Source organism: Hevea brasiliensis, chromosome 8 (genome assembly GCF_030052815.1).
Source record: "Hevea brasiliensis isolate MT/VB/25A 57/8 chromosome 8, ASM3005281v1, whole genome shotgun sequence".
Classification (NCBI taxonomy): Eukaryota; Viridiplantae; Streptophyta; class Magnoliopsida; order Malpighiales; family Euphorbiaceae; genus Hevea; species Hevea brasiliensis.
Genome location: NC_079500.1, coordinates 14,898,139 through 14,912,043, shown reverse-complemented (window position 1 = coordinate 14,912,043; position 13,905 = coordinate 14,898,139). Strand labels below are relative to the sequence as shown.

At 40.4% G+C, this 13,905-nt stretch overlaps 1 pseudogene; it reads right to left on the bottom strand.

Annotated features, from left to right (window-relative positions):
• Positions 1–3,605: 3,605 nt before the first annotated feature.
• The window catches only part of LOC131182308 (uncharacterized), a 28,639-nt pseudogene continuing 18,339 nt past the window's right edge, over positions 3,606–13,905 (bottom strand).

Here is a 13,905-nt window from a genome sequence, read left to right as displayed (position 1 = left end):
GGAAATTCTAGGAGTAAATAAAATTACACAATATTGATAAAACAACCTGCAAAGGAGAAAAGCAGGTTAACCACAATAAAATCCTCCTCAGAGTGAAAAATATTGAACAGAGTGAGCGTCGACTCAGAGAGTAAAATATCAATTTTAACCATAATCTCTATAACTATCTAAAACTAATGCACCCTGTAGAGTGAAATGCAACATCAACAACATTTTCACATCATAACATCAAAAAAGTAATTCGGAGCACTCACGCACCCTGTAGCATCAATCATAATATATGGAGCCGATCCCTATACGACTCTCTTAAATCCAACTTCCGTGCCGAAGAACTCAAGCCGGACTTTGGCTTAATAAACCAAATCGGGGCTCCCAGCGAAGAACTCAAGCCGTGACTACCCCGAAGGATCGGGTCCCAGCGAAGAACTCAAGCCGTGACTATCCGTCCTATCCATAGTCCACACCACATCACACGCACGCCAACAAGACGCACACCGCCTCCAAATTACCACAACAACATCCATGGCACGTTAACAGTTATGAATGCAACATAAATCGTGCCTAGAGTTTAACTACATAAATATATGCATATAAGTGATGCATGGGCATGCTTGAACATATAATAATATCGAAATTACAATTAAAATTAATATTTTACTCACAGACTTGACAACGGTCACTGTGGCGGCTGGGCGGAGGAAGAAGGTTGTCCCGGCTCACCTGACAATTACATTACAATTATTTAATACAAATGACTCAATACAAATCAAGAAAAGACCAAATACGTCCTAAGTCGTGCCGAAAATCTGGCAGAGTCTCCCCTATACCTAGGACCTACCCAACCTGCAAAAGGGTTCAAAAGACACTTCTATACTCACAATCCATATATCCACAACTCAATCACATCACACAGCCGCTCCTGGGCCCATCAAATCAGTCATCCATCACAATATGTAAAATTTCAATTTAGTCCTTATAATTGATCATTTTTGCAAAAACTGCCCAAATAAGCTCTAAAAATTCTAAAATTTTGCCCCGCGGTCCTTAGCAATATTACTAAACTATTGCAAAAAGAATCATAATTTTCTAAGCTACCACGAATATTTTATGGATTTTTAATCCTATTTAAGCACTAGAAAATTACGAAAAAGCAAGGTTCGGGTTTACCTTTGCCGATTCCGACTTCGGGGACGCGCTCGGGACGTCTGACAATGGGGAAGTAGCCAAAACCTCGATCCAATTCGGAGACTTTTCCGGTAACGGGTCTGTCTGGCCGAAAATTCACAGATCGGACAACTGTCGAATTTCCGCGAATTGAGGATACCTACACGAAGCCCATAACACGAGGGTTAGCACATAAATTTTTTCAGAATTTTCTAGGCTCATTTACTGCTCGGAAAAATACTGCGAAGTTCAGTGGGACCCACCGAAAAACGGTGTCGGAAAAATTCGAAATTTATGTCACCGCGAAGCTCTCGACGAGTGGAGCGCTTTGGTACTCTCGGTTTTCTCGTGGGGTTTACGGTTTGTGAGAAATCTAGCCCAAAAGTCAAAATGGGCTAAATCTTCCCGGGCAAAAATTAGACAAACCGCTCAATGGATTTCGGTGTTCTTGGTGTCTATGGAAAGCTCTTGACGAGTAGATGAGTTTAGACACAAGACCCGGTCCGATTGGTGGCCGGATCGGCCGGATTTTGGCCGGGAAGTCGGTGTCACACAAGGCGCTGGCCACTTGGAGCCGTCATGCGTTCCAGGCGGCGGCCGGCCGTGGGGGAGGGGTGAGGCGGCACGCCGGCGAGCTGGGGTGGCAGGGGAGGTGGCGGCGCGGCAAGGGGAGGAGGGAGGAGAGAGAAAAAGAGAGAGAAAGGGAAGAGGAGAAACGCGCGCGGGAGAGGAAGAAAAAGGAAGAAGAAGGCCGGTCCGATTCGACCGGTCCGATCAGGTCCTGTTCGATTCGGCCGGTTCGATTCAGAATACAAAATTTTGAATTTTTACTCTGTCTCGGAACCGAAAACGAGGTCCAAAAATTCCGAAAAAATTTCAGAAAACTCAAAAAAATTCGTAGATTCTAAATATATTTTTAGTTTTGCCACGTGGTTTTTAAATAAATTTTTAAAAATCATCAAAGTTTATATTTTTGGAGAATCGAACCCGATTTTTAAAATCCGAAAAATCTCAAAAAAATTTCCTAAAATTTAAATAAAATTAAAATACCAATAATGCTCATAAAATAATAAAATTTAAAATTTTGAGGTGTTACATTCTTCCCCCTTACTGAAAATTCGTAAAATTTAAAATTTTACATAAAATAATAAAATTTAAAAGTTGCGAATATCTGTCTACTTACTAGTTCAAATATTATAAGACACAGGCTACATATTGGGATGTTGCTCAAATTGAAAGGAAGGCAGTGAAGTCATAATAAAGGAAGCCTGGGAAGCATAGTCAGAAAATGAAGTGCAAATATGACTAAATGTAGTTCATTGCAATTGAAATGTAAATATGATGCAATTATGAGATCTAAGCATTAGACAATAATATAATACCAGCACTATTCTGCAGCAGATGTTCCCCTTGGTTTATTCTCTCCCCTCCCTTTTCGTCTTTAACATTTTTTTTTTTTATTTCTATCAATGCATAACTCCTGCTTTTTTTCCCCCATCAAAAGGAGGATTGGAATACAGGTTTTGTACAGAATGCAAGGTGAGTCCAGTTTCAAGTAGTCTGGCTGGTCTTAGTGCATGCAGGATTATCTAACCTCTCAGCAAATAGATTATCTTCACATTGGGCAACTAACTACAATGGATAATGCTCAACGCAAACCTAGCCAGGTTACTCTAGCTCTAAAAGAAATAATGTAGAACCATATAAGGGCTTCAATGTTGTGGAAAAGAATAATCCATACAGAAGCCCCTAAAATTTAATAGGAAAAAAAAAATCTATGAAGTCCTCCAACTTTTAGTTTAACCTCGAATTTTTTCTAATAATTTTTTCTAATCTATTAACTTCTCCAAAATCAGCTCTTGGGTGCTAATTTGTTTTTCTTTTAATTTTGTTATTTTGAAGTTTTTAAGTTTCGATTAGACGCTGACAAGGCATGATGATATGCATTGCCATATAGTCTTTTTAAACATATGAAAGGATAACTTAGTTTCAATAAATACAAAAATTAAGATTAAAGGTTCAATAAAAATAAAAGTTAGAAGGGCCGCGTATGTTTCTTCATTAAAGTTTAGGGCTTCGATATGAGTTATTCCCCGTAGAAAATCTAAAATACATTCATGGATGTCTTGAAGGAAATAGTTCATATCAGTGACTAAAATGAAGCGAATGTCCCAAAAGTTAGTGCCACAATGGAGGCCTTGCAATCAAATCCCATCTTCAGTCAGGGAATTATTTTTATTTTCCTTTGCTGTTTATACTTCAAGCTTAATAAATGTTCAACAATCCTGTAAGGATCCTTTTAGACCATGGGAATAGATGAGACTGGAAATTTACAACTGCTTTTAGATGGTCAACATTAGGATTGAAAATTAGAGAACTAGCAAGACCTCCAATATATGATAAGTTAACATCACGATAAAAATTGATACTGAAAAGAGAACTTAGGTTTCAAGTAGTGTAATTCATTTCTTTCTTTCAGTCACTTACACGGTATAATTTGCTGCATCCTTGCTTGTATCCTATACTAAAGACAGTTATCTCCTAGTCCTAATAAGCCATTTCATTGAGATATATCTGAATCTGACAGATAGTAGGAGCATTGTGAGATGCAAAATCTGATATAAATCTTACCTATAAATGCATCTAGTCATTGGCCAATTGCTGAGCATCAGACCATAACATCAGAGTTGCTAAAAGAGCCATTGTTGCAGTTTCAACACGCAGACGAAGTGGACCAAGACCAACAGCTGTAGCACCTGCTTCCATCATCATGGCCAACTCTCTCTCTGTGAAGTCTGAAGCATTGTACTAACATAATTGACTTTGTTTTCCAAAAAAAAAAAATCTTGATTGACAGAAAATTTAAGCGAGAACTACAACATATTGGATGTGATTCATCAAAATATCAGAATTTGGGTATGTAATAGCCATCTGGGATAGCATCAATTCCTTGAAAACAATAAACCTTTGAAATAAATATTTTTCATCAAAATCTTCATTTTTTACATATTCTAATCAAGAAAAACATAATATGGGTGTGTGACCAATGGTATACACATAAAACCAAGCAAACACAAACATTTTTCTATTACGTCTGCCTAGACAATTCATAAATTACTTAGCTATAGAACATACTAGACAACTCAATTGGAACATGACGTCAAAAAAGAATTTGTTTACATTCTCCACAAGTATAAACCACTTAATTGGCCCATTGATGTTGCTTCTCTTACGAAAATTTAGGAGGAACTCCAATCTAACATGAAAAAATACTGAAATGAGGAATAGGTTTTCCTTCCTAATTCTTAGTTATTCCTTCTAAAGTAAAATATATGGCAAAAGCAAATTTGATATTCAGTAATACTAGTATGCTATCAAAGAAGACCCATAAATCTTCACTTTGTTAGGGAAACAAAGTGAGGGAGGAAAGAGAGTGAAGAGGGAAAATATGAGGAAATTTACTTCATTTATTTCCACAACTCTTATTTGGATGGAAGGAATATAAAAGCAAGGATACCTACATTTCTTTCCTCACCACTCCTTTTTCATTTCTCCCCAAATTGGAAAGATCAATACCATGTAGACCCAATAAAGAAGCCGTATGTGTCTAAGATGAGAGCTGCGGAGATGAAAATGTTAAAGTGGATGAGTAGCCATACTAGACTAGATAAAGTCCGTAATGAGAATATTAGAGAAAAGGTAGGAGTGGTGCCAATTGAGGATAAGTTGAGAGAAGGGAGATTAAGGTAGTTTGGTCATGTGAAGCGTAAACATACGGAGGCTCCAGTTAGACAAGTAGAGCACATTGGGTTAGAGGATAAAAAGAAAAGAAGGGGTAGACCTAAACTGACTTGGAGGAGAGTAGCACAACATGACCTAAAAGCATTACACATTTTCGAGGATTTAACCCAAAATCGTTTAGAGTGGAGAAAGAGAATCCATATAGTCGACCCCAATAAATTTTTAGGATAAAGGCTTAGTTGAGTTCAGTTGATATTTTCCTCTCTTTCCAAACATAAGAACATCACTTTACTCTCATATTTTCCCACCACCTATTTTCTTTTATCTCTACTCTCATGTTCTCAAACAAAGGGTAAGACAAATCTTAAATATCCTAAAAGGATGACCTAAAAACTAAACTGGTAATCTTTAACACTAGTTACACATATTTTATGTGTAAGAAATCACTCAAAATGAGAAAATAAGAGAAGCTGAGATACAGAAGAAGAAAATTACAAAAGTACTAACACAGCATGCATGCTAACCTCCTTCTGGTCCCACTATTATTAATCCACTTGATTCTTTTCTCGATGAAGCCAATACACTAACAACAGGAGTAGCTTCTGCTGCTGCCAGAAAGGATAGCTTTGACTGGGCAAGCTATATAACAAGAAACAAGGATTTTTACTTCAACAAACTATAAACAAGTGAATATTAAAACACTGATTTGCACATTCATGGGAACAGTACATATTATAGCATTCCTTAATGTTTTGGCAAACAAAAAATGTTGATGGTGTACATATTCCATGGTTAAGAGTAAAGACCTGACATCAGCCTGGAGATTAGCTGACCTGACCCAACCAAACTGCAAGACCCAGGCTTGGGCAACATATTTTTACTTGAGGCCTTGAGCCTAACCCAGCCTGACCTATCCATACATGAGTAAGTTTGTTGTGTGAGGTACTCTCTTCCTCTTTCTTTATCACTACCACTGCAAAAGACCTACGGTACTATTTGCCACATGGTTCACAGCAATCAATACATAACCAAAACTTATCCCTACCTAAAATTCTAGCCATCAACACACCATCCAAAACCCTAGAACCCTTCACATTTATTTAGAAATTTCTCTTTGTTAGCTATTCAACAGAATGCTTAAAAACCCTGGATTTTCCTGCTGCCAAAAGATCCTACAAACAGAACCAGTTATTCCAGCCAGAAAATGGCAGGTTTTTGCCCTGAACATCAATGAAAATAAGCCCCAACAGGATGAATACCTTTCCTTGAACTATAAGCCCCTTAAATCTCTAATTTAACACACCACAAGCTCATAAGATAGGTCTAATAAACCTTTTGTGCTTCAACTAAGATAATAGCAAATCTTTTAAGTATAAAAAGAGGGAAGAACAACTCACTAGAGGTAAGAGTCCATCAATTTTTGTAGGAGGATTTAGAATCATTTCATGCAGCCTTTGACCTAGTATAGAGGTATGCATGAAAGAAATGAAAAGAAGATGAAGCTGAAGCTGAATGAACATTTTTAGATTAAAGAGCCATATATGAACTGAAGTGCGTTAAATACTCAGAAATTTAAGAAGATGATAATAAGTTGTGCATGGAGAAATTCACTATATCAATTTTTTACATTGTTTAGTTGCTGCTAGAATGACGCGTTGCAATCTGTCCACTCGGTTTTCTGAGATTGATGAAGAGCGTTCCGTCAACAGAGGGGTCACGCTACAAGCTCCCAACTCCTGGGAAAAGAAAAGTGGTAACTTAGCAGTTACAAAAGAAAAAGGGATAAAATTAAATAACATCAAATCATATAATGTTCATGTATGCATTTAAGACATACAGTGCATTTCTCAACAAGCCAGTCAGCTCGACCACCTTCTAGAGTACCTACGGAGGAAAGGTTAAGTGATAAAATATGCATGAGCTTAAAAGATCCTAACAACTTTTATGAACATATTCTACTAAAGCTCACCAAATGCTGCAAATACATGCCACTTTGTAGTATCAGGAGTAACTAACTTTGGATCTCCTAATGCCAGAAAATCAAGTCCAGTACGGTCAATCCTCTGAATGCACCCTTCTACCAGACCTCCTTTCCCATTGAAGAGCTCTACCCTTGCATTTCATCATTTGGAAAATTATAAATATTTTGACAGAAAGCACACATGATATCTTCATACATGATATTATTTATGCAATAACAAAATTTTAAAAATCCGAGAAGACCATAACTGATGCAGCCAAGGAAGTTCCGCATTAGATCTACATGAATTTCCATTTCCAATCCATTAAAAATTGAGCTTAAACCGCATAATATAAAAACCGAGTTTCATACAGCTAAAAATAATGTCCTCTGCCTGCCTACAATTAGTTCTTCACATTAGCTTTCAATAAAATAGCACGTTAAACTTGTATTCCAACGTTAAAACCATTTAAAAAAAAATTCCAATTAAAAAGACAATATTTACGCTTAAGGTGCCAGTGTACCATATGAACTTCCAAACCAATAATTCAACTATGTGCGTATACAAAAGAACAAAATTTTAAGAATGAAGAAGAAGAAGAAGAAGAAGAAGAAAAGCAAAAACAACAAGGATTACTTAAGCATTTGAACAGCCAGCATCCAACCCTACCGCAAATATCTTCAAAGGCATCAGGGGCAGGATGGTAAGAGAGTCATTGTCATGAGTAAAAAAATCTCACATAAACTAACTGTCGACACCATATTTTGGCCGATCACCGAAATCAATGAACTTTGAAAATTGACCCCAACCGACATTCTTCGGTTACAAGTAACTCGATCAGCAAATAAACCGATCCCGCATCTAGTCGAATGCTTTCCGACCTCTAGACAAAGGAGATCACACCAATATCAGGTCTCCATGCCGTCCAATCTCATTTCCGATCTCTCGACAAAGAAGATCACACCAATATCAGGTCTCCATGCCGTCCAATCTCATTTTCAATCTCTCGTCAAAAGAGATCAAACCAATATCAGGTCTCCGTGTCATCCAGTCTTATTTCCGATATCTCCTTTATAAATATTGTGGAAAATCGTTTAATAAAATTAAGGTTGCAGTCCGACTTAATGGTGTTTCCGAGCTTAGGAAGTTAAATCAAGTTTCCAATTCTAATGATCTAAAGTTCTACCCTGTGTTTGGTTCCGCCTTAGGCCGATCTTATGCTTACAATGTTTCTCCGATCTCTCATACTTAGATTAATAATCGCTTTTAAGTTTGATGTTCTAACATGTTCAAACAATCAAGCGCTTGTACAATTTGGATCCTTTCCGATCTCATCAAGAAATTGAGCGAAAGAGATTTCATTTCATTTCAATTCAAAATAAAAAGTACAAATCATTCGGCTAGAGGATCACTCCCAACCTGTCCTACATCAACATTTCGCTCACCCTCTCTATCTCCCTCGGGCTCCTCGTCACTCTCGTCCTCGGCTTCTGGGGCGAGCTCGTTCATCCAGGAAAAATCCTCTTCAGGATACCGTTTCTTCAGCTCGGCCATAAGGTCGTTATGAGCATTCACATAAGCCCCGGCCTCCTTCGTTGTGCTCTCTTCTTCCTTAGCTTGAAGCTCTTCATCCTTAGCTCGGAGCTCTTCATCCTTGGCTCGGAGCTCTTCCTCCTTCACCCGAAGGTCTTCAGCATAGCGAGCGAGATCGGCAGACCAACTAACCCGAGCGTCTTCGAGTTCTCGTTCCACTTCAATGATCCTCTCCTCATAACGCTTCATTTGATCCTCCATCCTGGCGATGTACTCATTAGCAGAGGAGAGCTGAGCTTGTGCGGCAGAGGCATCTTGGACCGCCTTGAGGATCTCCTTCTTCAAGCCATACGCTTTCTCTCTGAGCATATGCTGGTTTGCAATGGCCTCTAAGCCTAAGCTCATTGTCTGAGCCAAGAGATCATCAAAGCTCTCCTCTGCCAACCGGTTCTGATCTTCTTGGAAGCAAATGGAAGCTCCCAAGACTTTGGCTAGGTTGGGGTTTCCCCTAGTAGAGCGGTTCCTTTCCAATGACTGGATCAGAAGTTGTGCGCCCCGAGAAAGTGCCCTGACCGTAGGACCGGAAGACTCCCCTTCTACATGGGAAGAGGTCGGAGGAGGAGGGGGAGGTGGAAGCTCGACCTGTTGAGGAGCCGGGGGAAGGACTTCCACCTCAGGGATCGGTTGCTCCTGAGGTCGGGGGGGAGAGCTCGGCACCTCTATTGATTCACGATGAAGGGTCTGAGCATCGACAGTGTTGGCCCCCTTCATCGCCCTCACTTTTCTAGAAACCTCCCTCTTTCGTTTGCGGCTCTCCCTGGAAGCATCACCGCCAGCCATACCTGCACAAAAAAGAAAGTCAGTGAGTTCGCTAAGGTTCAGAGACCAGAGATATGGATAGTACCAGGGTCGAGGTCGGAGAGCTGAAGCTCGTGTTCTTCGCCAGTAACCAGCCGCATCATCCAATGCTGCAGTTCGACCATCACTGCGTCTAAGCAAGAGAATTTTTGAGTGGACGCCTGAGAATTTAACTCTTTCACCACGGCGTCTTCGTCCTTGTTTAAGGTGATCCTTTTTGGGATCGGAGAGACTAGGTGTTGCCAACTCCGGGAGATCCCCTCAAAGCCGTTCCGAATCTTGCTCCTCAAAATAAAGAACCGGTTCTTCCAATTCTTTAATGAAGAAGGAAGATCGGTAAAGAGAGAACAATGGGGCTTAGCTTGGAAGAACCAGAACTTATCATCCTTCCTTCGGGCGAGCCTATGCAGCTCGGCAAAGACTTTGGCCGTGGGTTCTAGTCCCTTAGCTCGGCAGAGGCCCCGGAAGGCTATTAGAGTCCGCCAGGAGTTCAGATGCACTTGGGCTACCGAGATATGGTGAAAGTTTTGGACGGCTTTGTAAAATTTGTCTAAGGGAAAGCGGAGCTTGGCCTTCAGTTGCTCTTCATACACCATGATGAGATCGCCCTCATCAAAGAAATGGTCGCCCCGATGATCGCCATGGCATTTGATCAGTTCAAAAGAGTCGATCCGCAGATTGTACTCCTGGCTTAGAGATTGGAGATCGGCGTCCATCAAGACTGAAGGCAACTCATCAATTGGCAAGTTGTCTCTTCTCAAAGATGCCCCCCGCCTCGATCTGGCACCCGAACTAGTTACCGGGACGAGGGCTCTGCTGGCTTGACCATCCGATCTAATCACGTCACCCTCTTCCAAGGTCCACGAAACGTGCACAGAAGACGGACTCGCAGCTCTCGGACCCTCGACGCCGCTCATTTTCAAAGAGACCAAAGAAGTTTAACTAAAGAAAGATCAAAACCCTTACCGGAATGTGATCCGTGTCAGAAAAACTTGAAAAAACGAAAGAATTTCGGAATCTCTCGCAAAGTGCTGAAAATGACATAAGAGAGCAACTGACTGACCCTTCCCCTATTTATACCCGTCTGAGCATTCAATGCTCACAGTGTCCCAAGCGATGCATTGGTTAGCGGAATCCGCCCGCTTTCCTGACATGTCGCAGGAAGATTCCAGAAACACCATAAATAAAATAAAAGGAGATCGGCTGGCTAAGATCGTCGGATTAAGGCGGATGTTTAGAGCCACAGATCGGCTAAGGATGATTTAGTTAGGAACAAGATCGGATATGCACATCAGAGATCGGAAAACAACCAGTGCAATAATTAAATGATAACCATCAAATAAAATTTCATTTCATTTCCAAAAGGTCAGATTACATCATTTGGGCGATCTCAAGAGATCGGATTACATCATTAAGAACCTCTAAAGGTCAAATTACATCATTTGGGCGATCTCTAAAGATCGGCATTACATTCTACCTGGTAAGGACCTATGTCAAAGCCTAGTCTTGTGGTTGAATCAAAAGTTGTGTCTGATCAGAAAGTCAGCCATAGGCATTGGATAGATGTGCAGCTCAGATGGAGTGACTATGACTCTCATGATGATGAGTGGAGTCATCATCGACGTCATCGACCAGAACCGAGCTGCAGTCGGGACGCCCGATGTGGTGAGGAGCCAAATGAACTTCAAAAGGCGGTCACCGATGTTAAGAGAGAAATTAGCAGTCTTCTCGCCCGAAATCGGTTCACCGATTATATCGATAGACCGACTCGAGATCGACACGATCGATATTTTTGATCTTGATAGGTAAATTAGTCCGGTTCTCTCACTGTCATCAGATGTGGTTATCATGATTCTCCGATCACCGGGATTGTAAATTTTCAGTCGAGGAACAAAGTGAACAGTCGGAAAAAGATCAAAAGCGGTCACCATGGCCGGGATTGTTGCCGGAGAAACTAGAACAGGAGAAGTGAGAAATGGAAAAAGGAGAAATGGAATGTGGGAGAGATGCCCCGCTGAGGCATATATATAGGGGGTCTGAGCATTTATTACTAGCGGAAATCGAAGCGGATGCATCGATAACCGAAGGATTAAATGCTTTGACTGAGGCAACTCGGATAGAGGGGAAGGTTCTGGAATGGGAGAGATGGGGGGAGGGGCCCGATATGAGAGATCGGAAAAGGGTCATAATAGAGAGATCGGAACGAATAAGAGATCAAAAAGCACGAAGAGGATTAGATAACTTCCAATAACTCTCTACATAATCAGAGCCGAGGTAGTTAAAGCGTTGCAGGCGTGATCAAATCTTCACCGCACGCCTCATTTGCAGAATCGCCCACATTGCTGACAGACGCCAAAATAGTTACGACAGTTCTGTACATCACAATCCCCACCGTTGATCATACTTGCAAGGACGGACTCGGAACCCTTGGATCAAAAACAGGTGACAGGTCCGGCGCCTTTTATTCTCAGCCCTCGGATCCATCTTATAAGGCAAGACCCTGAGCCGTTGGATTAGGAAGAGAAAGGACAGATATTCTGTATAAGATCCCAGCCATCCATTTTTCATTCTCTTTAATTCTAGGACATCGGATCATGTCCTTTGAAATCCAGGCCTTCCATCTCCACAGGAGAGATCCTGACCTTTCATTGGGAGCACCCGTTCCCTATAAATACCTGCATGCAATACTGTATAAGGGACGGACAAAAAAGAAAGTGGTGGTGATTATAGTGCAAAGGCTCTGAAACTTAATTCAATCTTGCTGCTTTGCCATTCTAAACTTGCATAAAAATTGAGAAATTTCAGAAACTAGTTTTCTCGAGTGTCTCCATTGATAGAGTTGTCGAACCCTGAAATCCTTCATTTTTAGTTGTTCATCACTCTGCCAAACCATTCTCATTCAGTCTTGTCTTCATCACCCCATCATTTACATATTCTTCTCTTAGTTTGACCTTATTTAGACCAGGTAGCCGTAGCTTCGACTTAACTGCATTTCAACCTGGTTCTCGCAATCTCAAAGTAAGCATTGGTCTCGGAACCATCAGCCTTCAACGTAACAATATTTGTGGCCTCCAAAGTTTGTTCGATAATCTCGACCTCACACAGGTAAGTATCTAAACGGTCACCTTGCCGAATGCTCGCGTTTTTACTTTCTTTGTTTTTATTCTCGAAAGCTCAGTTATACTAAAAATCCCCACGTAGATTCTTCAGGCCGATAGTTACTCTCTTAAGTTTACTTTTTCTATTCTCCAGTTCACGTTTTTTACTTGTTCTCAGTTTTTATTTCCTTCGAATATAGTTGTTCCGGTTACGAGTAACTTCTAGGTAATTTAGCAAAGTGTTGGTAGCAATATCCTAACGTGACAGTGTCTTTTGAAATGAGCAAAATAATCAAAGAATGAATAGGGAATCAGGAGAAAAGTCGTGAGTTCGAGTTACTAAACAAGTCTAGGAAATAGCATATTAGTGTGGGAACCGAAATAAGGTTGGATCTCAGACTATTAACCGAGAGACGTCGGATGTAGCCAGCCAAAGGGTTCGGACAAGGTAGTCATATACGAGATCGGTGAAAAGATCGATCTTATGTCATGAATACTTTAAGAGGTCTGGGGAGAGTTCTTACCCGATCCTCATTCAAATAAAACACGGAGATCGGAGGAGAGTTCTTATTCGAGATCCTTCATTAAAAATCTCAGACCAAATACTTTAAGAGGTCGGGAGAGAGTTCTTAACCGATCCTCATTCAAATAAAGCACGGAGATCGGAGGAGAGTTCTTATCCGAGATCCTTCATTAAAATTTTAAACCGAACACTTTAAGATGTCGGGCAAAGTTCTTACCCGATCCTCATTCAAATAAAACATGGAGATCGGAGGAGAGTTTTTATCCGAAATCTCCAGTTTAAAATTTTTAAAACATACCTAGGGATCGGGAGACACTCCACCCCGAGCTCTCTTAACAAAATTCAAATTTAACAACACAACTACAATACACAAGGCTCTATTTTAATTCGAACACTTATTCACTAAAGGGCCATCTCATGAACTCGTGTTCTTGGGCAACCTATAACGAGTGAAATATCAAATATTCCTTATTTTTGCACAAAGGATTAACATCATCACTATCCCAATTCCCTAATTACCCTTTTAATTTATGAAAGTGCATAACACTAAATCTGTTTGCCCTCATTGAGGGACGAGGCGGGGTGCCTAACACCTTCCCCGCCCGTATATGGACCCCGAACCTAGAATTTCTATTTTCGAAGTGGTTTTCTTTTAATTTATTTTCACAAATGGTTTTCTTTAATTTCCCTCAAAATTAAAGTGGCGACTCCTCACTCTTTCCCACTTCAGTGAAGAGCTTTCGTCCAGGCGACCGCAAAATACCTTGCGACAGCTTGGCGACTTCGCTGGGGTGTTTTTTTTTACTCATCATTTAGAGGTCCAAAAATAGATCTAGTTCTATGCTCTTATAAATTGAAATCGTAATTAGGGGTTTTTTTTATTCGCAAAATTCGAAAGTCTTAATATATCAATTTGTTATTATTCTAACTATTTTTGCTTGTCTTATTCACACAGCAACTTTCGTCAAAACAAAAAATGTGCAAAAAACTCCCCCACGAAGGGAAGAGGTAAATGTGTCCCTTCACA